Genomic DNA, 26,857 nt, shown 5'->3' with positions numbered 1-26,857 from the left:
GCATCATTCGTACTCTACACAAACTGGTTAACAACACAAGTGCTCTTTAGCCAGTGAGTAGATAAATAATGGAATACTACTCAGCAATAAAAAGGAATAAGATCCTGACATAAGACAGCACAGATAAATCTCAAAGGCATTGTGTTAAGTGAATAGAACCAGACGTGAGGCTCCACATCTGTGTCTATTTGTAGACACTGGAGAAAGCAAAAATGCAGGGACAGAAACAGGTCAGTAGTTACCAGTGGTTAGGGAGACATTGGTTACAAAAGGACGGCCCATGGGATTGAATTGTTCCCTATCTTGATTGTGGTGGTAGCCACATGCCTGTACAGTTGTTAAGACTCACAGATCTGTGCCCTAGAAAGGGTAAGGTGCACTGCACGGTAATTATACCTCAGTTACTGGGCCTGGGCGACAGTGTTCTATAAAACTGTTGAGACAGACAGGTGGCATGCATGTGGAGGAGGCCTTCACGCCCTCCTCATTCTGTGTGGTGCTGCCTTGGGCTGAGGCCCAGGTGAGGAGGAGCCAGGTAAAGGCATTGAGACAGTCTGGGCTGAGGGAAAAGGACAGGGCCTGAGGGCCATGCTCTGAGGGGAACAGGTGGAATGACTAGGACAACAGTGTGATGATCTGGGAGAGGAGTGTAAGGGAGACGATGCTGGGACCACGGCTAAGAGGAGGGTGGGGTGCCACACAGCATGGGAAGTGAGTCCCAAAAGAGTATGTTGGCGAGCCACAGGCCCACAGGCCAAGGCAGGAAACCTGGTGGCCGGCAGTGCGGGCCTCACTGCTGGTGTCGTGCGATGGTGGATTAGAGGTTAGACATCCTGGGTGCTAAGGGCTGAGGATAAACTAGTGAAGCTTCAAGCAGGCAGGGGACAGATTTGATGGGCAACATGGAGATGGTAAAGAGGACTTGGGGAGCAGGGACTGTCGTGCGCACGGCGGGTGCCAATGAAGCCCAGGTGGGCCGACCCTTGGACCGTCGAGGCAGACGGTGGGGAAGAATGGGCTGAACAGGAAGTCTGCTTCTAAGATACGGTCACTCGGGGTGGGTAATTGTACTCAAGTGGGCTAGGGGATGGGGATGGAGGCTGATGTCCAGAGGCCTAATATCTGTGGCACGAGCCCTGTGTGCTAGGCAGCAGGATCGCTCCAGGGCCACCCACTCCAGGGTAGCTGGGAGCCCATCTGTGTCACACTAACCTCCCCGTTCTTCCCCTACAGTGCATGCTGAGACCTGAAGGCTGCTGTTCCCCAGGCCTCTGGCAGAGCCTCTGTTTGACTCCCTGTGCCATCTGACCCAGGTAGGGAGGGAACAAGGCAACTCACTGTGCCTGTGTTGTTCTGGGGTATGAAGGCTCAGTGTGACGACCAGGTCCCGACCAAGACAGCCCTCAGTGAGCGAACCCCTGCCACAGCAGGGTACCCAATCTAGGGCTTCAAGTCTCTGCAGCAGGTGCTTGCTCAGAGAGGCCCAGCTTGGCTCTCAGGATCTGGATGCCATGAACACCTGCCAAGTACTCCCACCACAGGAGGCTCAGCTCCTGCAGCTCCTCTGCTATCACTCTGGCTTTTGAATGCTTGGTACCACCTGACAGCTCTTACCTGGAAATTCCCAACTCTCTATAGGGCTCCTCCCTTGCGGGAGGGGCCCTCCCTCAGTCCCAGGAGTGGCCCATCCATCCCCTGCTCTGACCATTGTGCAACCAGAGGCAGTTGGCCTGCTTAGGCCACAGTCATTGCCCCCCCAAACTGCCCTGGGGCTAGAGTTCTGAGACTGAGATCACAGTTCTGGTCCTGAAGAGTGTAGCAGGATTCTTGGCTTTCCCTTTCTGGATCCTAACAGCAGAGCTGGGCTGAGGAGGTCATGGGGCAGGGCTAGCTGGGTCTGTGAACAGGGCTGTGAGACGGGTGTAGGGCTGTGAAAGGAGTCAGGAATAGTAAGAACCCAGACTGCGGAAGGTGAAAGAGAGAGGCCACAGGGATGAGACAGGGCAGGGTAACGTGGGCCTTGGAATGGCGTCCTCCTGCCTCCTTTTACCCAGGGGAGGCACAGGATGTTTGTGTCCTAGGTGGAGGCATCTTCCCAGCATTAAAATAGTACATCTCCTACCCAGCTGCCTACCTGGCTAATTAAAAGCATGCAGTTGGAGCCCTTCCTCCCAGGGACTAACTTATCACTGCTAAGGCATTTGATACTTGTCCTTCTGAACTTTCTCCCACGTGCTTACAAACCTATTTTAAAAGCAAAAATGTACGACCATACCAGAAGCTCCATCACCATATTTTTTTCCAAACATGTGGACCACCCAGATTTTAGCCATGGAAATCTTCGCTTTCATTTCCATTGTGTAGATGGCCTGTAAATTCTTCATCAATTATTAATTCTGTTGGGGCCATTTAGGTGGTTTCCCGCATTTGGCTATTTATAAGCCTCACCCAAGGAAGCTCTGGGTTTGTACATCTGTGTACACTTGCACCGTGAGACCTTCAAAATGTTTTTGGAAGTGGTCTACCCAAGTCAGGGAATGTGTATCTTTCCACATTTGATCTGTTCCGTACAGCCAGATACTTTGGGGAGGTTGGGCTGTCTCACATTCCCATAGGCTGTGTACAAAGCTGTCCTTCCCAGCTACCGTCATTAGCGGTCACTTACATTCCTGTCAATCTGATAGGAGAAAATGATTTTACTTTACATTCCTCCAGTCACTAATGATAGGAGAAAATGATTTTACTTTACATTTCTCCAATCACTAATGATATATGTATCCATTGGCCATTTCTGAGTCTCTGCTGGTGAGTTGCCTCCAGTCAGGCCTTCTGCCCATTTCTCTCTGCCAACATCCGTTTATTCAGTAGATATTTTCCAGGCACCTTGTTTGTGTTGAACACTGGTTTGCTTAAGAACATAACTGTGAACCGAACTGACCCAAAATGCCTTCTATGTGGAACTTATGCTTTAATGGAGGAAAAGCAGATGGATCATGAAAGATAATATGTGTACTAGAGTTTTAGGAAGAAAAAGAATAGCAGGAGGAGCTGGAGAGAAGAGGCTCATTGGTTAAGCACACTGTCTGCTCTTCCAGAAGACCTAGGTTTGAGTCCCAGCACCCACACGGTGGCTCACAATCATCTGTGACTCTAATTCCAGAGGATCTGATGCCATCTTCTGGACTCCAGGGTACTGCATGCACATGGTACACAAATACATAAAGGCAAAACATCTACACATAAGATAATTAACAAAATACACACACAGCAGGAGACGGGTATGGGTGACCTGGATAATATCAGGATGTGACCCTCCTGCCTCCTCTTCCAAAGTGCTAGGATTACAGGCATGTGCCACTATCCCTGATTCATGTAGTGCTGGGGATTGAACCCAAGGCTCGAGCATGCCAGGAAAGTATTCTACATCCCCAGTACCACAGCATGGCCTTCTCTGCCTGTGGCATCGTGGTAGCAGCTCAGAAGTCTGGGATTTGGATTTTCAGATTAGGGATACCCAATCCACCAGAAGTGAACAAGATGGAGCTGAAGGGAAGGGACCCGTCTGTAGAGAGAACGGGCGACTGTGTATGAAAATGCATGACTTTCCTTTTTAAATTTCTAAGTGACTTGGGACAGGAGAGTACTAGCCAAGCATAGGACCATTCTGAGTGATAGGCCCAAGTGGCATGCCTGTGAGCCAGTCCTGACTGTGGACATATTAAAGGGTGTGACACCAACAGCCCTCCATGGGGAACTGTGGGGTTGGCAGAGGTACGAGGCTGTAGCTCTGGGGACAGTTTTGAACTGGAGACACAGATTTGTGGTCATCATCTTAAAGATTGTATTTGATGTCTTGAGATTAAGTGAGAGCAGAGCAGGAGTCAGCAAAGACAGAGAGAGAAGGCCCAGGACCTCTGCTGGCTAGGGGCTGGGAGAAGAGAGGGAACCCAGGACGGCTGAGCAGGAGCCCAAGGGTGGAGAGAAACATGCATAGGTCAAAGACAAGATGTGCTCTCCTCATGTGTCAGGTGGGCTTCAAGATGGAGTGGAGTTCAGTGAGACCCCACCAGTGGATGGGGGGCAGGCAGAGGCATTGAAATGTTCTATTGATTTGTGAAGAGACTCAACTCTTTGAATTGTATTGTAAATAGTTTTTCATAGATTGTTTCCTGTATACCTTTTGTTTCATTTAAATTTATAAACCTCACCCAAGTTCAACGTTTTCCTATAGTCTAACATGTCACTCTTTTCCCCTAAAGTTTCTGCTTTTTAAAAAACAAAACAAGCCAGGTGTTGGTGGTGCATGCTTTAATCCCAGCATTTGGGAGGCAGAGGCAGGCAGATCTCTGTGAGTTCGAGGCCAGCTTGGTTTATAGAGCGAGTTCCAGGACAGCCTCCAAAACAATACAGAGAAACCCTGTCTCGAAACCCCACCCAAAAAAAAACCTGTCCTATATGTTTTCTAGTTGTTTACAAGATTTAACTGTATTTAAACTGCTGGTGTATCTGAAGTGCATGGTTTGAGGTAGGGATCTGTACCAGTTATTTCTCTGTTGCTGTGATAAAACATTATGACCACAAGGGAGATTTTATTTTGGCTTATGGTTCCAGAGAGAGAGAGAGAGAGAGAGTCCAAAATCTTGGGACATCATGACAACAGGCAGGCACAGCATGCCAGCAGGAACAGGAAGCAAGAGATCACATGTCAACCACTAACAGGGAACAGAGAAAACAGAGTGGGATGAGGCTGTGACCCTTGAAAGCCCACCCCAGTGACGTACTTCCTCCAGTAAGGTGCACCTCCTAAGGGGCCCACTACCCTGCATACACACACACACACACACACACACACACACACACACACACACATACACGCACGCACGCACGCACGCACACACGCACAACTGCTCCACTTGCTGGGAACCAAGTATTGACTATGTGGAGACACTTCTCATTCAGACCACAACAGGAGGCGGTCAGTGAGGAAAGGCCCTTCCTCCTGTGCTGCAGCCTCGGCCACTGTGCCCAGCCCTCATATCTATCACTCTACCAGCCCGTTGACCTTTGCTCTGGAAGGACTTGGGGAACTGGGGTGGTAGAGGAGCGAGGGGTGGGGAGAAACGGGGAGAAGGAAGTCAGGGACCGGGGAAACTGAGGCTCGAAGTGCTTCATACCTCGACTAGTGGGGTCACCTTCTTGGGATGCTTCTAAACTAGAAGGCCTATGTCCTGTTCCTCTCAGGTAGAAGGCTCTGTCACCAACTGTACCCTACACCCCCTTTGTATGTATCCATGTCTGCCATTTGGCTAGGTCTGGAAGGTTTTCCCATTTCCAAAACCAACCCGGAAAGACCAAAATACTCCTGGCAGGGAACCACACTTCAGCTTACAGCTAATGTCTTCATTATCAGCTAACACCTCTGAGGGGTTAGCTGGCAGTCAGCTGGGGGTACCGAGTGGAGGCGCCTGCCGTGGTGTATCTGGGTTAAGAAAGGCTGGGGAGTGCACCTGGCAGTTCACAGCCTCCTTAGAGTGGGAGGTGATTGGACCACATGAGGCCAGGTGGGGGAGGGGAGCTGCAACTCTGAGAGGCCAGGGTGGGGCTCAGAAAGAGCGCTGACATCCCTTAGGTACCTGCTACATGCAGTACCAGGAGGCCTATTTTGTGTCTGGTCCCCGGAAGGTCAGAAAATAAGCCACCCATGATCCACCCTGGGCCCAGCTGTCAGCAGTCACTCAGCCGAGACCCATCTCCAACGCCCACAGTTCAGAGCTGTCATCCAACTCTGAGGAGGGGGAGGAGAGAGAGCGAGCCATCTGGAATCTCCTCCGGTTCTCTGAGGGCCAGTCCACCTGCCCTGCCTGGAGAGTGAAGGCTCAGTCTGCCACCAGAGTCAGGTTCTAGGCTCAAGGTAGACACAGGATCAGGGCTAACTGAAGAAAGCGGCTAAGACAGCCCTGGGGTAGGGGGGTACAGTTGTCTCATCCCATTGCTAATGCCACCGTGCTCTGGGGACAGAAGGAGGGACTTCTCCCCTTGCCTGTCTCTGCTCATGACTGACCTGTGTCTGCAGGTGCCATCGTATGTATAAAGGTAACTGATGCCCAGCTCTCTCTATTTCGTTAGACTCTGGCTTAGTCTTTCTGGGACCCTGCAACTAAAAGCAACCTCTCTCTCCATTACCCTATTCCTTGTCACCTGCCCCTCCCCCTGTCTCCTCTCCTCCCCTGTCCTGGGGCTCCTTGATGGGTCACCAGATGTCTTGCTTCTAGCTGGAGGCCTGCCAGGTCCAGGGTCAGCCTGAAGCCCGGTGCACTCAAGGTCCCAAAAGTGCTGTGTGTGCTCAGGGAAGGGGACCCTGTGGGTGTGGCAGGAAGGGAGGAAGTGCCTGAAACCCAAGAGCAGGGACAAGCAAGAGTTGGAAGGGAGCCGGTATGAACAGACGGGCAGAAGGGGCTGGGGGACACTCACCTAGGAAAAGGAAGAGAGGACAGGTTAGTGGTGCTGAGGCCTGGGAGTCTGGAGGGCCAGGGGACAGGAAATAATCTGCCCCTCTGTGTCACCCCTGGGTGTTGTCTCCAGCCTGTCACCTGACTGTAGGGCATGGACTGGAGTCCATGCGCCTCATGAGCCATGTCTCTGAACTGGTGTCAGCCGGGAGTACACTGCTCGTGTGTCCTAGGTAACGTGTTGGTGCGGTCACTGTTCCGGCCCAGTGCCTGCCCTTGGAGGGCATCTCTGGGACCAGGGCTGGGCCTTGGGCGCCACCATTCAGGAGTTTCCATGCCTGGGAGGGAGGCAAACGTGTAAGCAAGAGGCAAATATTAAGGGCCCCGTGTGTCTGTTTTGTCCCATTTAAACAACTTGTTTTTTAAAAACCAACAACTGAGATTTTATTCATATACCGTAAAAGTTGTCATTTTGAAACAGATAGTTCAGTGATTTTTTTAGGACACCCCCACGATTATGCAGCCATAGCACCTGTCTAATTTCAGATGTGTTCTCATCAGTCCAAAAGAGACCCTGTCCCTATGAGCAGCGCTTCCCATTGTCCTCTCTGTTCCCTGGCAACCGTTGCCACACTTAGGTTTCAAGTAGGAATGACAGGAGCTCTGGGCACTCAGCACCAGTGTCTCATGTCCCTCCCAGCTGTGTACATCAGTGCTGTTCTTCTTCACAGCTGCATACTAGCTCACGTTTGCTTACCTGCTCATCCGGGCATTTGAGCAGTTTTTGCTTTAGAGCTGTTGTGAGCAGCACTGTTGAGGGCACATATGCACAGGTCTTTATGTGAGGTTTTGATTTCAGTCTCCTGGGTCTGCCCTGAAGCGTGTCCTTGCTGGGTCTGAACCCTGTTTAGTTTGGATGCACTGGACGTAGGCCCTCTGGCGCTGTCACCCCCTGCTGTGTCAGCCTTGATCGTTAGGCAGGATGGTGAGTAAATTCTGGATGCCCTGAGATGGGGCAGGGCCGCTGACCTGGGAAGGTCCTAGAGGACATCTGGAGGGAATCCACCTGAGCTGACCCTCATCCCGGGGAACATATCCTATGGGTTGGGGAGGGAGGAAGTGAGTTTCTGAGGACAGGATCAAGGTCTCCCTCCTTCCAGTGTCCCTGCTGTCTCACTCTACATCCCGTTATTTTTCCAGAAAATAGTCTGTGGCTGGGGAGACAGGGAAGATCCGTGGTTAACCCCTTGCCGTTATCACCCAGGACTGAGGTGATGTTGGGGTACTCCATGTTCCAAGATGACGCCCAGCGTTCATTCCCCTCTCTGCTCAGGCAGGTGAGAGCTGGGGCCAGGAGCTCGCAGGGCTGTGCAGAGCCAGAGGCAGTGCCGACACCCAGGTTTCTGCTGGGCCACTTAATGGGTAATTATACCCTGATATGCACAGAGGCAAAGAAGGGATTTTCTGTGAAGCAAAATCTCCCGTGAAATATTCAGGCCACGCTGGGCTTCGCCTCCCGGCTAGGCTAATCACTGCTGCATGGCTTGCCAGGGCTAGAGAGGCCACGTGCACCTACAGGCAGCATGGCGCTTTTTATTTTCTTCTCAGCAGAGAGGACCTCAAGGGCCAGTGAGAGCCCAGCTTGGAGCCTCAGAAGGGGTGTGTGTGTGTGTGTGTGTGTGTGTGTATTGTACACCAGATCATATATATGTGTCTCCCTGTCTTTGTGTTTGGGGTATGTTTCTGAGTGTGTGTATCTGGTACTTGCCTCTTTCTTGTCTGTATATGTTCATATAATATGAGCATGTATTAAGTAACCCTGATCATGCCAGTTCATATGTGATCATCTAGCATCTGTGTTTCGAATGCTTGCTGTCCAGTTGCCTTGGAAGCTTCTCAGTGAGCCTGTTTTTCTGATTCCACATATGGTGTTCTTAGGCTCTCTCAAGCAAAGGGCTGCCTTGCAGGTGAGTTTGGTCACGGTTTGTGTGTGGCCTGGAAGTCATGAAGGCCCTCCCAGCTCCCAGGCTCAGGGGCAGCAGATGACCAGTGACATGGGGCCTCTAGTGCCTATTTAATTGTGATCACAATTTAGTACTCGATTGAAGGTGTTAGTGGTATTAGCGTCTGAGAGTTCATTAAATGGGGACATACCTGTCTCCTCATTGGTGGCCCTGGCGCCTTTGCTTCAACCCTTGTCTGCCCTAATCCATAAACCTTCATTTGCCCGTGGAGCTCCCTCCAGGGGCCTTGACCCTCATTCTCTCCCTCCTTTGTACAGTACTGCAGACAGGACTAGAATTATTCTACCCATATGGCAGAAGGTGACACTGAGGCCTGGAGAGGCAGAGGCAGACTTGAAGTCCTGATAGATGGGGGCTGGGGCAGATCCCCTTTCTGGTGCGAACCCAGCTCTGGGTCCTTGGTAGAGAAGACCTTGCCTAGGAATTGGATGACAGGAGCTAACTGGTGCTCCCTTCTCCACAGTGAGCTGCCCCAACATCCACAGCAAGCTCCCTTTCTCCCTCCCTGCTCACGGCATGCTGGAGAGATGGCCCCAGCAATCTCTTCACCTCAAATGGGTGGTCCCAGGATGGCCACTCTCATTAATATTTCTTCATTGTGACACAGTTAGCAGTTCTTCCTGGCCAAGTCCAGTCTGACAGACAAGAAGAGCTGCTGTGATTTATGAATCTCAGCTGTTAAAGTCACGCTGGCACATTAATGGGGGGCCGGGTTTAAGGAAGGAAAGTGAAGAGTATGAGCTGAAGAAAGACAACTCCTCGTCTCCACTTTGCTCTGCCGCTCTCTTCCAACAGACACTTGTGGCGCCTTAACAGAACTCACCTCGAGCATCCCCCATCCTGCCCAGCCCCATTCTTCCAGGACTGCTTGGCCTGAAGAGCAGCTTTCACAGTTCTGGATAAGCCTAAGGACCCTGTAGCCCCAGAGGACTCCATCAAGGGCCTCTTGGATTGCTGGAGGTGATAGGGCATCAACTCAGACTGTACTTAGCATAGGGAAGATGGATTCACTTAGGCTTGTACAGCCCTTTCTCAGAAAGGCAAGCATGGCTCTCCTGTGGGGCGTGAATACTCCTAGACCTGTAGCCTCCCGGTCCATCTGCTTCAGGTTTCTGTTCTTCTCCCAACCTGGAGAGTGCTTGGGTCAGCAACCTCTCGCAGTACTGCTTGCCTCCATAGGCTGCTATCCAGATGACTAGATCTTTCAGTCCCAAGAGCAGAGAAAGTCAAGCCAACCACTACAGACAGGTTGAGTTACCTGCCCATCCAGATTTGCCTCCTCCTTGCCACTGGATGTGACCTATTCAGAGCTTGACACCAGGACCGTTGTTAAAACAAAACAGCAGTACAGGTCTGTGTGTGTGTGTGTGTGTGTGTGTGTGTGTGTGTGTGTGTGTGTGTACATACATGTGTCTATATGTATGTAGAATCCAGAGGATAGCATTGGGCATTATTTCTCGGGCATTGTCCATATATATTGAGGCAATCTCTCACTGGCTTGAAGCTCTCAAATAGACTAGTCTGTCCAGCCATTGAACCCTGGCACATGGGATTCCAAGTGAGAGCCACCATGCCCAGGTTGGTTTTCAGGCCTTGTGCTTACCAGGAGAGAATCTCGCTGCCTGAGCCATCTCCAGCCCCAGCTGTGTTTTGAGTGGTTATGTGCTAGGCTGCCTCAGAAGCATTTTACAAGCATTTGATCCTCCACTCGCCATTTGTTTCCCAGATAGGGGAAACTGAGGTGCAAAGAAGCCATATGAGCTCTGGTGGTTGCAGAGCTAAGCTGTGGCAGCAGGAAGCAGGCTGTGTGGGTCCCAAGATCTCCCATGAGCCTCTGCCTGCCTCTGGCCCAGATCCCTTCATCTAGGAACATCTTGTTATGCATGAGGAGCTCCAGGGTGGACAGTTGCACCCCAGCCACCAACCTGGAGGCAGTCCTAAATCAGGTACTCACTCAGCCCTTAGCCATCAGGATGGTGACAACAGCACTCCATGCGTTCCATTGTGTCCACACCCCCAGGGCACTAAACAGTTTGAGAACAAGGCCTTGATCATACCTCAGATTCTCCAGGTTTGTGGTGATGCTGGACGGGGACTGGTGTGTGACATTAAGGATCTGGAGGACACTGGCAGCTGAGGTCTCAGTGTAGAGCTGGGGCTTGACCAGGATGCCCTTTTGTCTGCATCTTCCATTCACTTAACCAACACTGGGGACAGAGAGCTTAGGCCTGACCAAGGCAGGGAAGCTGGCCCAGGCTATGCTAGTGCTGAGTGGGGTTGGATGGTTTCCAGCAAGAAGGCTGCTCAGCAATGGAAACATCTGAACTCCAGTTAAGGAAAAGCAGGTGTGTTCAGACTGTTGGGGATGGACAAACACCCCAGGAAGAGGTAACAGTCTACGCAAGGACTCTGAGCCAGGGAGAGTGGTCCTGGAGCACACTGTAGGCAAGCCAGAAGTGGTCCAGCTTTGCTCTTCATCTCCTCTGCATGAACAGGTCAGCATTCATGGGTGGACAGTTCCCCAGCCTAGGAACTGATCCAGCCATAGAGAGGATGCAAGAGGACATGCTGTGACTGCTTTGGGCTTAGGTGCTGGATGCTGTGAGCTAGAGCTGGCCTGGAGGACCGCTGGGGTCGTGGCTGCCTCCACAGCTGTGAAAGCCTTTCAGCTCATAGCATCTGCTGTGAGGCAGAATGGAGACTAAGGCCAGGTAGGCTGGAGTCCCACCTAGGCAGTGAGTAGCAGGTACCTCAACCCTTCTGTGGCATGTTGAAGTCCTTAGCTTGGGGCGGGGCTCCAGCTCTTAGGGCTTAGCCCAGAACTGGTCCCTAAGCCATGCAGGGACTGGAGGTGGACAGGCCTGGGAGACAAGGAGAGAAGTGTTGCTGTGGGGTCACAGTGGGACATAGGCCTGACACTGAACCTGAAGAGGTGGTGAGTGGCTTCCTTCTGGATTCTTGTCTCCCAGCAGTCTTTAAGATTTGGACACCCAGTGACTAATCTTGGACATCTTTCCCTCACATCCATGGCACCCAGAGTAATCACAAAGGCAGCAAGAAAGCCCTGCCCATGCTCCTGGGACCCAGGCAGGTGCACACATGTGCCCATTGCATGCAAGGTCATACTCATGCATGAGCAGGGAGGGTGCAGTATGGGTTCTGGGGGCAGGAGTCTATGACCATTGTGGGGACACAAGAGCCCAGGGCCAGCAGCCCTACAGGGAAACTTCCTTCTCTTCAACCATATAGCCAGAGGCTACAGGGACTGTTGCTCCTGGGTCTGGCTCTCTCTGGTGTCTCACAAGGCCCTCTCAAGTCTTGGAGACAGGCTTTGTCAACTTGCTGGGGACCTGTGGGTAGCTGGCACTGTGGAAAGACATGGGTCTTGAAGGGACAGCTTAGGCTGGCAAGGCCTCGCCCAGCCGTCACTGAGAACCTGCTGGTGACTATACCACCCTTGCATGCCCTCTTGATGCTTCCCAGAGCAGCTGTACAAGAGTCTATGAGGCACTTCCAAGAGGGAGATGTCAGGAAAGCCACAGGGTCTCATGACTGGGCCACAAACCCCTGATCAGCCAAGGTCTCAACCTCTTCTCCCCGCTGGGCCTGGAGTCCCAGCTCCTGGTGGCAGGGCTTGACAGAGGCTCCAAGGCCTTTCACCTTGTTGTCAAGAGCATATTTCAGCCATTAGTGACGGCAGCCGGGGATTTGGGAGGATTTCTCTTTCATTTCCCAGGGCTTTCAGCAAGCCTCCTCCCTTCCTGATCCAACTGCTGGACACACACACACACACACACACACACACACACACACACACACACACACACACCGGGTTGGAGAATAGGTGAGGATAGATCTGGTTCATTCTTCCAGAAAGGGCTCCTCAGCCTCCCCCATCCTCCCAACAGATGCTCAGTGCTGCACATACTGGCCACAGTCCGAGGTGAAGGCTGACCCTAGTCCTGCTGGCCCCATGGTGGCACCTCCTGCCCAGCTCTTTCCTGGGACTCCCTGCCCAGTGACCTTACCTTGGGGGCCTGAGGATCTCCTCTAACCAGACCCCAGCACTAGTGGGACACTTTTGGTACTCTGCATATGACACAGAGGGTGACAGACACTCTCGCATCCCTGGGGACCCTTCTATTTCAGCCTCTGGAGTCTGAAGGACCGGGTCTGTGACCTGTCTCCAGTGAGCATAGGTCTCTGGACCCAGAGCAAAGAGGACGACCCTGTGTCAGTGGTAAAGTGGAGTCTGGCTAAGATGCCACAGGGAAGGGTCTGCCATAAGAGGAGGTAGAGGGGAGACTGAAGGGAGCTTGGAGTGGGGATTCGGCTAGGCTAGAAGACTCGGTGTGCTAGGAGAGGGTGATGGGCTTTTTGGCTAGTCCAGCCTGCTTAGCTGGGAGACTACATCCAGGGGAGTTCTCAGCTGGAAACCTCCCCACCTCCACCCCTGCAGCACCAAAGTTCTGCCTTACTCTCCCCGGCACAGTCCTCAGGGGACCCAGCCAATCTCTTGTTCCTTCTGCCAGGGCATGATCATGGGTGCCACCTGCATCTGTTGAATGAAAGAATGGTGCATCTGGTTTAAGGGAGGTCTTCCAGATGCCACAGAGGGGGTCCTTAACCTAGGATTTGATGTTTATGGACATGAGACAGTTTCTCAAAATGTCTTTTGGGTTTTGAGGTGATCCCCCTCCCCAGAACACCATCAGCCTTGCCTTCCAAGTGTGGTGACATCATGGCTGCCTGCCTAAAGGGCCTTGGCTTGTCTATACCCAGAAGCCTGTGCGGCACCTGCCTTCTTCCCAGCATAGGATGTATGTATGTCTGACATGTGTGTGCACTTGTGTGATCATGAGGACACATGTATGCTCCCAAGACTGGGTTTGTCAGCTTCAAAACTGTTTTACAATCTGGAGCTAAAGAATGCAGGCTTTGCTGGAGGCATTAGTTATAGATCACAGAGAGGCAAGCAGACCCCTCATTCACCACTGCTTAGAAGCAGACACCCTGGGCTGGGGTGCTGACAGCCCACAGCCAGGTAGCTGATCCCTTACTATAAGTGAAGGCTCAGTTTCCTGTCCTCTTGTCCCTGAGGCCCCATCCTTCTTGCCTGATGACCCACTTAGGAAATCCCTTCTCTCACTCCCTGTAGGCCAACCACAACCACTCAAGTTGTACCTTGTGCTCAGAGGCCTCCTGGACAGGAGCTGGATTGGAAATGGCAGGGGCAGCTGAGATGGGGATAAGAGTTTCAGTGTCACGCTGTCCCCCTACAAATGTGACCTTATTCATCATAAGCACTGTGAGCCTAAGCCTTCAGGTTGTGGACATACGAGCCCGTCCCTGATCACTAGAGCAAGGAGCTGGAAAGGTGTGAGTGTGTCTGTCATCCAGTCCCATTTTGCCTACCCCACGCCCTGCAGGATCCCAGCTGTGGAGGCAGAACAGGAAAGTCTGCCATGGAAGGACCTTGTAACCCTCCCATTGTGCAAGCTTAGGCCAAACTCAGAACCTAGAGCCTGTGAATGCAGAAGGCTGGCCTGTGCCCTGCATGTTGTGTTGAGAGCTTCACCATCCTCGATGGTAGACCAGCCATGGAACTAGATAGTGATCATACTGGATCAAATTTGGAGACTTGGATAGCATGGTAGGCACTATTGTGCCCCAAAGGGTGGCTTGCCCCATAGTGGGTGTGAATCTTCCAGGGTGAGTGGGGGACCATCTACAGTTGCACTCCCTACCCAAGGGGGCTCTACTTGCTGCTTTGGGCTAGGAGAAGCCAACATCTCCCTACTGAACCCCGGACTTCCCACATTCCTGTTAGTTCCCAAGTTGTCCAAGAACTTCTGTAAATCTGACCACAGAGCCTCATACTTCAGTTTCTCCCCACCATTCTCATGAAACCTTGTCAGCCAGAGGCTCACTGGATTCTCCCCTGTGGCTCTATGTTCTCAGTGCCATCTTGGGGGGTTAGACCAACCCCTCGGCCTGGGGTACCCCTGAAGACTGTAGGTGGGGAGGAGTTGACCCCGTCCAGCTTTCCATCCAGAGCTATCTGAAAACCCACTCAGCTCCCTCCCGCCCTGCACCTCCATTCTCATCACACCCCTGCCCGTCCCGTTTCCTGCTTTCCAGCTGAAGGCTTGTTTCCTCTCTGTGCATAGTCACCCTTGCCTACTCTATCTGCTGCAATGCCCAGCACCTTGGGGCGCAGGCCGTGAGCTTGTTTCCCAGCTGTCCCCAGAGGCCCTCCCCACTCCCTCTGCTGCCCTGAAGAACTGGGGCCACACCCTAGTCCCTGAAAGTCACTCACCCCACGCTCCACCTAGTCTTAGAGATGTCACCCTGAAACTGGATACACAGGCTCTGCTTATTTTGCCTCCCATACAACAAACCCCCAAATGACTCTTAGCCCAAAACTGGCTTGTCTCAGATTATGGTGAGCAAGAAAATAAGGTTTTTTTAAAACTAATTCATACTAAGTAGTACATGACTGCTAGCAGTTTTTTTTTTCCAGTCTATGGCACTAGTATATGAAGGAGGAGTGTCACCGTAGTAGTGTCATTTACTAATGCTCAGTTTTTACTGTGTCAAGCTCTGTTCTAACACTGTGCATATATTAAATCATTTAATTAATCCATTAACTCGGATGGATTTCTAATGAGCAGGAAGGGAGAGTGTGGAGGGATGGGAGGGGAGGCTCTCCTTCCTTCCATTCCCACTCGGCACTAAGGAGAAAGCCCCTTCCTGTCACACTTCCTAACCACTCCCAGCCACAGCACGTGTTTGCCTGTGGTCCCTGAGAGGCAAGGGAGATGCTGCTGCTCTTAGTCCTCCATGGGAGGATGGGGTTCCGGCGGAACTTCATCCCAGAACCTCAAGGTGCTTCGGAGAGTTCTGGTGTTCAGGTCATCACACGGGTCCTCTGCGGATCAGAGGTACCTCCTCTCCTCCTCAGCCCTGGGGCAGTGGGACTCTGCTCTGTTGAGCATCCTCTGGGGCTGGTTCCTAACCCTCAATGAATCTGGTGGAACCAACACAGGAATCCCATGTTGCAATGCGGAGGATGAGCGCCCAGGAGAAGTAATCAAGCTGGTTGCTGCTGCTCAGAAAGGAGCTTGCTCCTGAATACCCCCACCTCCAGAGGGGGTGCTGACTCAACAGGACTTCCCTACCCTTAGTCTGGTTGCCAGGCCCCCTTTGCCCTCCACTAAGTTGTCTCCATGTCCCTGGAGGAGGCTGAACCTGGGCTGCCCACAGCCTCTCCACCTTCCGGGTTTCAAAGTTAGGCTGCCTGGATACACAGTAACAGATCCAAAGGACTTCCGTTAGAAATCTCCCAGCCGGGGCAGACAGCTTTTCTCACTCGTCCAACACCGCACGCCATCGCCCACCCTGTCCAGCTTACCCGCCACACCACAGCCCACCCTGTCCAGCTTACCCACCACACCACAGCCCACCCTGTCCAGCTTACCTGCTGCTCCGCTGCAGGACCCTATAGCTTTAGAACTCAGACAGGGGTGATGCCATTCTGATCTGACCCCACCCATCAACTGCTGTCTGCTGTGAGACAAACTCCGTGTCCTCTCTGAAGCTGCATATCCATGCCTGGGACAATGTCTGGACAGATGGCTTTGAGATAAGAGTGGCAAGGGGGGTTGACAGGTAGACAAGATGGTCGCTCTGATGAGAGTCCCTGAGGAACCCTACGTGGGAGTCCTCAGGATGGGAAAATTCCATGTTGGGCCTACTGCACCTGCTTGTCTCTGCAAGTTCAAGGACGTTCCTCAGAAGAGGTGGCATTAAGGCATTTGAAGGAGCGTCTTTAGCCTGGTGGTGGTAGCACATGCCTTTAATCCCAGCTCTTGGGAGGCAGAGGCCAGCCTGGTCTGCATAGTGAGTTCCAGGATGGGCTCCAAAGCTACAGAGAAACCCTGTCTTGCCTCCAGAGTGAGGGTGAAGAAAGGGGTACCCCAGAGGAGCATGCTCAGCTCTGAGAAGTGACACGCCGTACATACCTGACCACAGCAGCTCATTTTCTCCAGCGGTGCTTGGCGCTCTGAAGCCCCCTCAGGAACCTGCCAGACCTGGTAGGGTCTGGTCCCTGCCCTTCCCCTCCTTCAAACCTTCAGCCTTGAGGAGTTTCTTTTTGTCCTCTGCACTGGCTGTTGTCTCTGCTGCCTCTGTGCCCATGCTCATATTTGACCCCATGACCCCTGACAACTGTCTTCAACCCAACCTAGAGTAGCTGCTGGTGACCCTCGCCCCTGCTTGCTCACAACATGGATGCTGAAGCTGACTGCCCACACAGTGGAGTGACACCCAGCTGAGTGTCCCTCCAGGCCCGGTGGCCTGCCCAGCTGTCTTTTCCTTGGAGGCCCCAGTCTATCTGCAGGCTTTTGCTGGCTGCTGAGTTGTGTCTCTGGCCTTGCTCTGCCAGGGAGCATGTCTGTGTTTCTGACCGACACCTTTGCCTGATGGGCTTGAGGTGAGGAGCTGGTGCTCGTTGAGTGAACTGACTCTTTGGGCCTCAGTTTCTCATCTGTGTATCGAGGGAGAGTTCTCCAAGCTCTGGTCCTCCAGCTGAAGAGAGGGAGGGTACACCCAACTCAGAGTGAAGAGTAGGACATGGACTGGACTCTGCAGTGAGCCCAGCTGAGACATGGGCAGTAGGGCAGAGCAGGGTCTTCCCCTCTTGGCCTCCCACCATTGCTGGGGCCATTTCGAGCCAGGACTGAGGCGTCCAGAATGAGGTGCCACTGCTAAGGCCCCTTCCCTTCCACCCCCACGAAGCAGATGGGCCAAGCTTGGGCGGGCGGCAGATACAGGCCTGGCATTTGTGTATGTGTGTGGTTTTTTTAAAAATCTGACACATTTTTGTCACGTCTTGGTTCATCAGAACAGTAAAGGAGGCGGGAGTGTGAAGAATGTTTTAACTCGCAACTTTGTAAGAGTTCCAGGTTCTCCGGGGCTCCTCCCCCTCCCTCAAAGCCCCCGCTGTGGAGCCTCCAAGCCCATCTGTTCTACAGTCCCTGCTCCCTGCCCCCATCCATCCCTCTTTCAGTGGAGAGGAGACATAATTGGAGGCAGTGGCTTGGGACTCTGAGACCCGCCCAGGCAGGGAGACAAGGATTTTTGCATCTCAGTTCTTCTGGACACAGACTTGCTGTTTGACCTTGTGTAATTTCTACACCCTATGACCCACTCCTGTGCTCCTGTAGGGTCTGGTCCACCGCCTTTGGGGTTCTCTGGCTCTGACATGCATAGAAATGTCTGCTAGCAGGGTGAGAAATAAGGAAGTTGACTTCAAACGGAAAGCTCGGGGTTCCTAGCCTCCAGAGAGAATGGATGCAGATAGATCAGCCTTCATACCTCTTCCTACCATTCTGCCACACCCACCCAGCTAGCCCAGGGCTAGCTGAAGTCTGAGGAGGCCACTCTGGGGTCAAGTGAGGAGGAGATGGAAAGTACCTGGGACTTGCTGCTTCTCTTCTGTTTTTGGTTCCACAGAACCAAGCAAAGTATGCAGGGCAGGTGCCAAGCCCTGGAAGATTGCTCCTTAGCCACCAGCCCTGCAGTCCCCAACCCTGGCACTAGTTTCCACTACATTAGTCATGGAAATGCCAGCTGGCCTGGAAAAGCAGGGTTGTCTACAAGGCGGGCTGGCAAGCACTGCCCTGGTGGGCATGGGAGGTTTGGGGCTAGGGAAGGGCGGTGCCCTAGGACATCTCAGCTAAGGCTTGAGCTGCCTCTTCATTCCCTGGTTCAGAGATCGGGGCTCTGGGCACCTTTCCCATTGCTTGGTGGGGGCGGGGCAGGTGATTATGGCGCCATTGCCAGGGACAAGAGAAATAGCCCCTGGCTCCACTTCTGTTCCCTGTGCCCTTCCAATACCTCATCAGGAACTCGCTAAGCCCAGGGCTTACATTAGAGAGCAGAGGCAGAGGCAGAGGCAGGTGAGCCCCACCTTGGAAAGCACCAGCTCATTACTGGCCACAGAGTCCTCCTTGTTGCTGAGGCAGCTCCGGTGTACCTGCCCACATCCTGGCACCCTGCACGGGCTGCCAAAGGGCAGTTGAGGGATCCAACGTGCCCCTCATGGCAGCCCCAGTCGGACCCGGGGCCGGCTGAGTCAAAGCGCCCTGCTCGAATCTCACCATATGGGCGCTGGGCGGCTGCAGGGGGTGGAGCTGGAGTTGCCATGAGAACCCGCACACTGGCATTTCCTCTTTTGGGAGGCTGAACCATGTTCTGCAGGCAGTGTAGGCTTCTGAATCCCATTTCTTTGTGTTTTTAGGAAGGGAAAAAGGGCAGGGGAAGGGGGTGGAAGAAGGCGAGGAGGGAGGGTAGCGGAGTCAGACTGACTGCTCGGAAGGCGCAGCTGGCTGTCTGCGGCTGTTGAGGATGGGTCAGGGGCCACTCTTCCCGTGGGCTCAGCCCAGGGCCAAAGCAGGGTCTCGGGTCCCTCCTGATCACTAGTTCTGGCCTTGAGTAAAATTTTCCCTAGATCACATGACCTTGCCTCCTGCCTGCTGCCTCTGTCGATTCCCTGGACCCTTCCTGAGGCCTGCACTCTCTCATTCCTGTCCCTGCTTGCTCAGCGCTGGTGAAAGTGGCATAGGAAACACATAGAAGTGGAGCACGCAGGCCACGCTGTTAAAACCTGCAATGGGCTAACAGCACCAACCCTGGGGCTTCATGTGTCCCTGGGGAGGGCCCAAGCACAGGTCGTTCTGTGACAATGTGACAGTCCAGGACATGGCTCCAGCAACAGGCCAATTAGAGACAGGGCCCCAATCCTAGAGGCAGTGTCCACCGGGATCGGGATGTGGTGTGGGGCCTGGTATGACCAAGCCCTGGGAGGAACTGCCCGGGCAGGGGAAAGAGTGAGGTGACCAGCAGGTAGGAAATTTGGGGCAGAGAGCCAGATGTGACCCACCCCACTTCTCCAGGCATGAGGCAGGTCAGACCACACTGCTGCCCAGTCTCCAGGGCCCATGAGATGAAAGTGTGCCCAAGGACTCCAAAGGAGGGACACCTGGCTTCCTTCCCATAAAGCCGTGGGATAGAGAGGTGGGGCAGTGGACCCGCCTCTGGTAGCAACAGAGCCTGGGTGTGAAGGCCTACTGTGTGCCAAAATCTCACTTAGTTCCTGAAATAACTGGGGGGGGTGGCAGTATTTGACACCTAAATGGACTGAAGCTCAGAAAAGACTTGCAGTTCATCAGAGTCACCCTTCTAAGGAGCAGCACTGTTAGGGTGTCCAACCTCTGACCTCTGACCTTCAGACCTCACCATCATGCATCTCCAGCAGACCACTGTGGAGGCTGCAGGGCAAAGTGCTCGGAAAGAGTAGAAGATGAGGAGATGAGGACAGTGTCAGAACCTGTGCCCACTGCCTAGGGACACTGCCTGACCACCTCTGTGTAGGCACCAGAGCCCAGCTTGAAAAGGACATGGTGCTGGCATCACATGGATTGCGACCGAGTCCTGTCCTGACTGCTTACTCATCCTGGCTCCCACAGCATGTTGTTAAACTTTTCTCAACCTCCATTTCCCCATCCGGAAAAGGGGGCCACAGTGGCCCCATACCAGTCAACAAGACGACTAAACTCCTGAGACTTCAAACAACACCAGCTCCTTTCTCAGCCTGTTACATGGATTAGCTGGTTCTTGTTGTCACTCAAGACCCCAGGCTGATGGCTATGCACTATTTTAACATGCATATCCAGTTGCCATGATAGCAGGAAGAAGCATGGCCAGTTTCTCTTGTGACTCATGTAACTTCCACTGAAACGTCCTTGGTCAAAGCATGTCATGAGCCACATGTAACTCCAAAAGGGACAAGGAGGTACAATTCTTAACCACATGCTTAAAGAAAAAAATCACCTAGAGAATTGGTAAACATCTCTTCATGATGGCCTCAGGCACCTGCCACACAGGGATGCCGTGAGCATTGAGTGAACTAATGAATGGGAGCTCCTCTCCCCTGGGCTTCCAACTCCAAGGGGACCCACCTCCCTCACTTCCCTGTCCTGGCCATGTCCCTCAGATAAAGCATCAACATTGACAACCCCTACTTCAGAGATGAAGACCTTTAGCTTTGGAATGGAGACAGATGGCAACTTCCCCAGGGTATGGCATGATGGCAGCTGGGGCAGGAAGAACAGACAGGTGCCTCAGTCTGCTGAATTCCTTTTCCAGCTCAGAACCTCTTTTAACAAATGAAAAAGCAGCAGATCCTTGTAATACCTTAACTCTATTAAGGACTTCATAAGACCCAGATCAAATTACATCTCCTGCAATCGAACAGTAAATCCGATTCCATTCAACACCACCAGGGCCTAGGGGGTCTGGGTAGCCCACTTGGCTGGGGACCTGCCTCTCAATTCACAGGAAGACAGCACCCTCCCTGGCATAGGTCTGCCTTAGAGTTTAAGGTCAGTGAGTGAAGAGGGACTGGTGTGTGAGGAAGGGTGGGAAGGAACAATGACTTGGGGCTTTGGAGCACTCAAGCCCACATGGGCAGAACAGAAAACCGGGTTTCCAGACACCTGGAATCCAAAGCCACCGTGCCTCTAGACCTGCGAGCACAGCCACAGGGCTGTGGCTTTGGGCAGACCATTCTCTTTGGGTTTCAGTCTTCCATCAGAAATATGCTCAGTCTCCATCCCCACCTCTGACCTTAGGCTTCTGAGGGCCTTACCCATCTTCCCTGCCTTTGACCTTTCCTCACTGGCCAGACCCTGTGTGCTAGAGCCTGCTCTGTCCCACAGGAACTCAGACATGGAGCACAGAGACTGAGCCTCTGTGGCAGATGAGTGGCAGACATCACCCAGAGGAAATGATTTAGTTGTTCTAGACACACACACACACACATACTCACACTCACACGCATTCCACATGCCTTCCCCAGCTGCAGCCACAGGCAGGAGATGGTGGGTTTGAGAAGAGAGAACTAACTATCAACCACTGTCTCACAGTGCACTTCTGAGTTCACAGGGACTCTGGGATGAGACCCCTGTAGGAATGAACCCCACAAAGCTGGCACAGGTAGATATAAAAGGAAGTGAAAGGAAAAGGAACCTCCCTTTTTTCTCTTGGAAGCCAGCCACGCTTCTAACTCCTGGTTTGTGCGACTCTCTCTCTCTCTCTCTCCCTCTGGTAAATACATATATTGTTTTCCTTATAGCATCGAATATCCTCTTTAGACCCCCTTCTACACAATGAATCCCCAGCAGCAGCAGCAGTAGAACCAACTCCTCTGGCACTTTCCATTGATGGAGCACTTGGTGTCTGCCTTCTTGTTTGATCCCCACAGTGGCCCTGTGAGGGATGCTGTTGTCCCATCAAGTCTTGAAGTCCGTAATGATCCATCCTCACACTGGCTGACTCCCTGGTCTATTTGTGCCTGCCTTTCAGGGGTCACGTGAGCCTCCCTCTGGGATCTGGCATGAAGGAGAAATGGATTCTGGATTTTCCACTCTGGCTTCCCCTGACTTCTCCAGAATTTAAGAAGCATCCTGAGGCCTCTCTTGCTCAACCTCAGCCCAGAATCCCTGAGGATCAACCCAGAGACCCGAAGACTTCAAGACCTAAAAACACCAAGCCCCTTTCCCTGGACACAGACTGGACAGAACTAACTAGTTCATCAGGTAAAGATGCCAGCATGGCACTGACCAGACTGATGCCACCATCTTTTATTTGGGTGAATTCTGATGATCAAGCATACAGAAGCTTGGGTGTGCTTGCTCTCCATTTGAAGCTGTTTTTGGGATGTGATTTCAAGAATAGAGAGAGAGAGAGAGAGGGAGGAAGGGAGGGAGGGAGGGAGGGGGAGAGAGAGAGAGAGAGAGAGAGAGAGAGGGAGAGAGGGAGGGAGCACATGCATCGGGGTCCTTGCTTGTCAGTGCTAATCATCACTGAAAGAAACCCTGGGTCAAGATGGTCCCAGTACCAACCACAACTTGATACACATTTAGGATTTGGTTATTTGATCTTCAAAAGGAGTCAGGGCCATTTTTCTAGATCTTGCTTGTTCATATTTCTGGGTATGGCCCAGGTCATGCAACTCTCAGATTCCTTTAGCCTCCCAGCAACACTATCACCTGCCATTTTTAGATCAGTTGGGTTTCATTAGCTTGTTTAGCTCTTTCAATACCAGGCTGCAAATTAGCGGAGAGAAGGTGTTAACTGCCTCCCAGGTTCCCATGCAGCTTTCTGAATGCTGTTCATTCAGTCTCTGTCATTCATTCACTTACTCAGAACGTATTGATTGACTGTCACGCCCTGGGATGCAGGGGTGCCAGAGGCAGAGCTTGCAGGTGCAATCCACAAACAGAGAGCTCACTCTTCCTTCAGTTTGTTCCCAAAACAAGGCCTCTGTGGGGCTAGGGAGGCAGCTCTGTGCTATGCAAGTGTGAGAGTGAATCCAAATCCTCAGAGCCCACGAGAAGGCCATAATCCCTGTAGATTCCCTGGTTCCCCAGAGCAAGCCATCTGGTTAGACATGGGCAACCTTGGGATTCAACTAAAAGACTCGGCCTCGACAAGTAAGGTGGAGAGCAGTCAGGGAAGACCCCTGACACCAGCCTCAGGCCTTCATATGTCCGTATGCATATGTGCAGTTGCACAGGCAGACAAAGAAGTGCTTCTGTGTATGAGTGTCCCTGCATGGGTGGATCTACCAGAGCTGGTTTTCCAATGAAAGCTTTCCTTCTCCATGCATCTTTCTGGCTGACCCTGGCCTGTGGAGCCCACCACTGAGGCTAAATGTATTCTAGATTCAGCCCAGGGAACACTGGCTCAGCAGAGGCTCAGGGTGGCTGAGGACAGCTACCAAAACCAAGCCTGTACACACAGCCTGCTCATCACCTCCCCTTATCCCATCCTCTGTGCTGTCCACACATGGCCTCTCTTCTCTCTGTGACAACCGTTCCGTCTGCCTTTACTGTGCCCCACCCTGAGACTACCACTGCACAACTCCTGTCTGTCCTTTTCCCACCTTTCAAGCGACTTCCAGAACAGGAGGAAAATGGGATTCAGGGTAAAGGTCCTGCCTGGATTGGACCCAGATCTAGCCTCTCAACTCCAATGGGCTGACTCACAGAGCCTGCAGGGTCCAGGTTGCCCCCTGCTGGATGCCCAGAGTTGCCATGGTGACTCTCTGCCTGTCTCCCCAGCATGGAGACAATCAAAAAATAACAGCCAGGACTCTTTTATTCTCTGTCCCACCTGGGAGCCATTTAAGCTTCCCTTTTCCTTTTGACACATATTAATTTCTTTTTTGGCTCTTAAGATTTTCTTGAAATCTTCCCTCACTTTTAGGTTCAATGGCATGGCCTCCAAGAGCCTTCGATCTTACACACACACACACACACACACACACACACACACACACACACACACACAGCACTTGTTTACACCCCACACTGGAAACAGCACGTTGGCCTCCTGGTGCTTCAACAGCAGAGCTACAGGGCAGGCATGACCCTTCTCTTTGTCTGAACTTTACAGTTATCAAACAAGTCTCCTGTCTAATATCATGCAGACCCATACGGGTGCCCTCATCTCTATGGTTGTCTATGAGTAGACAGGGTTACCTGATGTCTAAGCAGGGCTGGAACTAAACCTTCCAAACCTTTCTTTTGCCCTCCTTGTTTTCCCCTTGCCCCACCATGAGCAGTGTTGGGAGCTGCAACACCCAGGGAACCCCACAAAGCCCTTACCACCCTCCTGGTTGCCTTGGTTTCTGACCTCTCCGTTGGAACCTTCTGCACCCATGCTTTGGGACCAGCTGGCCAAGCACTTAGCAACTACCTATCCCCAGCTTGCTCTCTGACCATCCCACTCCATGCCCTTCAGTCCTTCCTTGGCTGTGCCCTGGTTTCTGTTCTTCCCAAGCGACAGGTTTTTAGCTGACCCCTCTGTCATACTGAAGAATGGCACTGATGTTAAACATGGGCATCACCACATAGTCTGTCTGTGTTTTAGATTCATGAGCAATTTCATAGGCCTCATGTTGGTCAAAAGCATGCCCACTGTGTGGTTAAAACACTTACACACTGGGCAGCCAAGGAGGGTTCTGAGTCTAGAGAAAATGCAGACCTCTGTCCTTGTAATTCCCATGTCTGCTCCAAGTGAGGGAAATTCTTCAGATGTATCTTGAAGGCACTTACTTCCCTCACACACACGAGTGTGTGTGTGTGTCTGTGTCTGTGTCTGTGTGTGTCTGTGTCTGTGTGTGTTGTTGCTGCTGCTGCTGCTGTTTTATTTCAGTGTAGAGGACTGAATTCAGGGTCTTGCCCATGCTAGGCATGTTCTCTTTCATTGAATCATGCTCTTATCCCTTCCTAGCTTTGGAATGTAATTGCACAGATCAAGCTCTACCACACGATTAGTGAGACAGCTCAATCAGTAAAGTGCTTGCAAGGACCCGAGTTCAATCCCCAGAACCCACGTTAAAAAAAAATCTAGCATGGAAGTACATATTCACATTCCCAAAGGAAGAGAGGCAGAGACAGTGAGCCTTGTGACCCATGAGAAACCCTGTCTCAAAATACAAGGTAAGCAACACCTGAGGAACAACACCTGAGGCTGACCTCTGACCTACACACACACACACACACACACCCCAATACAAAGACCTATAATAGTGGGTGCAGACTGAGAGCCTATAGCCCTGTAGGGGGTCCAGAAACTGCTCAGTATTCTGGGGACATTAGTGGTGACAGCAGGTTTAAGTGCCAGGTCTGGTCTCTGTTGTCCTTCTCTTCAGACCCTCTGTTTAGCAGGGGAATGGGGAGCACACTAGGACTCCAGAGCAGCAGGCCCCTGCCTTAGATCTGCAATCCCGCACGATTAGGTAGAGTACCCCTTGGGAAGGGGCACAGGCAGGCCAACACTGTACTTGTGGCTCAACCCATTTTACTTGTTCTCTGAGACTCAGTGTACCCTGGCTCCCCTCTTCACAGTAAGGTCACTGAGACCCAAAGGGGGTGACCAGAGGCTGAGGAGATAGGCTTGGCCTTCTGCGCACCCTCCCCCTCAGGCCCTAGAATTCAAGGTCAGGCCTGGCACACTACAGCAATCAGTCAGTGTGGGATGTAGCCTAACCCCAGTGTAAGACTGTGGGAAACTGTGACATCCAGTCTCACTTAGGGAGGGAGGGACATCTTTCAGAATAGCCATGTGCACATTTGAGCCTTGTTTTCCTCTCTGCCAAGTGTCACCGACAATGCGTCTCACTCGGGACCTTTGCATGTTCACATCAGCCGCTGTGCTTGCCTTAAATGCTTGCTTTTGTGTGGATGTAAACTCATGGCTACTGTATCTAGGTGGTCTTGGGGCTCAGCTTCCTCATCTGTAAAATGGGATTGATGATGCTCTGAAGGACCCAATACCAAGCCCCTCCCCCTCTACCACCATTCCTTTCCCAGAGCAGAGCCCCAGGAGGAGACAGGGAAACAGACACCTTCCTGTCTGTCTGTCAATCCATCTGCAATGGTGGCATCAGTTTTCATAGAGGAGGGGAATCTGCAAAGTAGTCAAAAAAATATTTCCTCTGTGACTCCAGCAGCCCAGCTGTTCTCTTTCAGGAAAAGTGCTGAGGGCTGAAAATACAGGAACAATGATAGAGACGGGAAAGTGGGGTGGGGGAGGACAGACCGAAGGGAAGGGCATGGGGCGGGCAGCATGGAGTACAAGGTTTCCTTTCCTGGGCCACCTGGGACAGCGTTCAGCAACACTGCCATTTGCCCGGCAGCTGCTGGGATCCATGGCCACCAGTGTGCCTGCCCTGTGGAACCTGGGTTCAAAGGCCTCACTAATGGAAAAAGACACATGTCACCACCAGCACTGTCGTTGTGTTTGTGAGTCATCCTGCCCCACCTGGCATGGAGTTAGAGAGGTGCCGTGAGTTGGGGGAGGTCCTGTGGAGAACATTCATGCTTACTCAGCCTCTAGACCCAGTCAGGACCATCATGGCCCCTCCACAGGCCTTGTTCAAACTGGGCTCTTCCAGCCTTCCCGTTTCGTTCTTGCTCCTCCTCACTCTGCAGGCTGGGTCCCATCGCTCCCACAGGCTCCTTGGATTCCTCCCTGCAGGACTCCCTCTCTCCTCCTCGTAGCTCTGACCACTCTCTGCCTATCGGATGCTCTTCTGCTCTGGCCTGTGCTGCCACAATAAACCTGGGTGCCCTCAGCTCTCACTCCCGGTACCAGCCGGCCAGGTCTGGCATAGACAAGCCTCAGACTGAGAGCTTGGGGCTGGTGTTCTTAGCTGGCCATCCCTACCCTGCCTACCTCTCTGGACGCCTACTAGCATGGCCACTGGGGAGACTGGCCTCTTAGCTCCATGTCAGTAATACAGGTAGTTAG

The 26,857-nt window shown here is 52.5% G+C and overlaps 1 protein-coding gene across 6 annotated transcripts in view; it reads left to right on the top strand.

Moving 5' to 3' along the window:
• Lingo1 (leucine rich repeat and Ig domain containing 1) overlaps positions 1–26,857 on the top strand; it is a 181,200-nt gene that overhangs the window by 124,224 nt on the left and 30,119 nt on the right. For 5 of the 6 annotated variants that reach the window (XM_013112963.3, XM_040729781.1, XM_013112962.3 and 2 more), the window contains 2 exons: positions 1,234–1,313; positions 21,902–22,134. The gene's annotated coding sequence lies outside the window, so the exon portion shown is untranslated. The remainder of the gene's footprint in view (positions 1–1,233; positions 1,314–21,901; positions 22,135–26,857) is intronic. The other variant, XM_013112964.3, reaches the window with a different exon arrangement.

Source organism: Mesocricetus auratus, unplaced genomic scaffold (assembly GCF_017639785.1).
Source record: "Mesocricetus auratus isolate SY011 unplaced genomic scaffold, BCM_Maur_2.0 Super-Scaffold_100022, whole genome shotgun sequence".
NCBI classification, from domain to species: Eukaryota; Metazoa; Chordata; class Mammalia; order Rodentia; family Cricetidae; genus Mesocricetus; species Mesocricetus auratus.
Note: the sequence above shows the minus strand (reverse complement) of the source record. Positions and strands in the feature narration are given on the sequence as shown.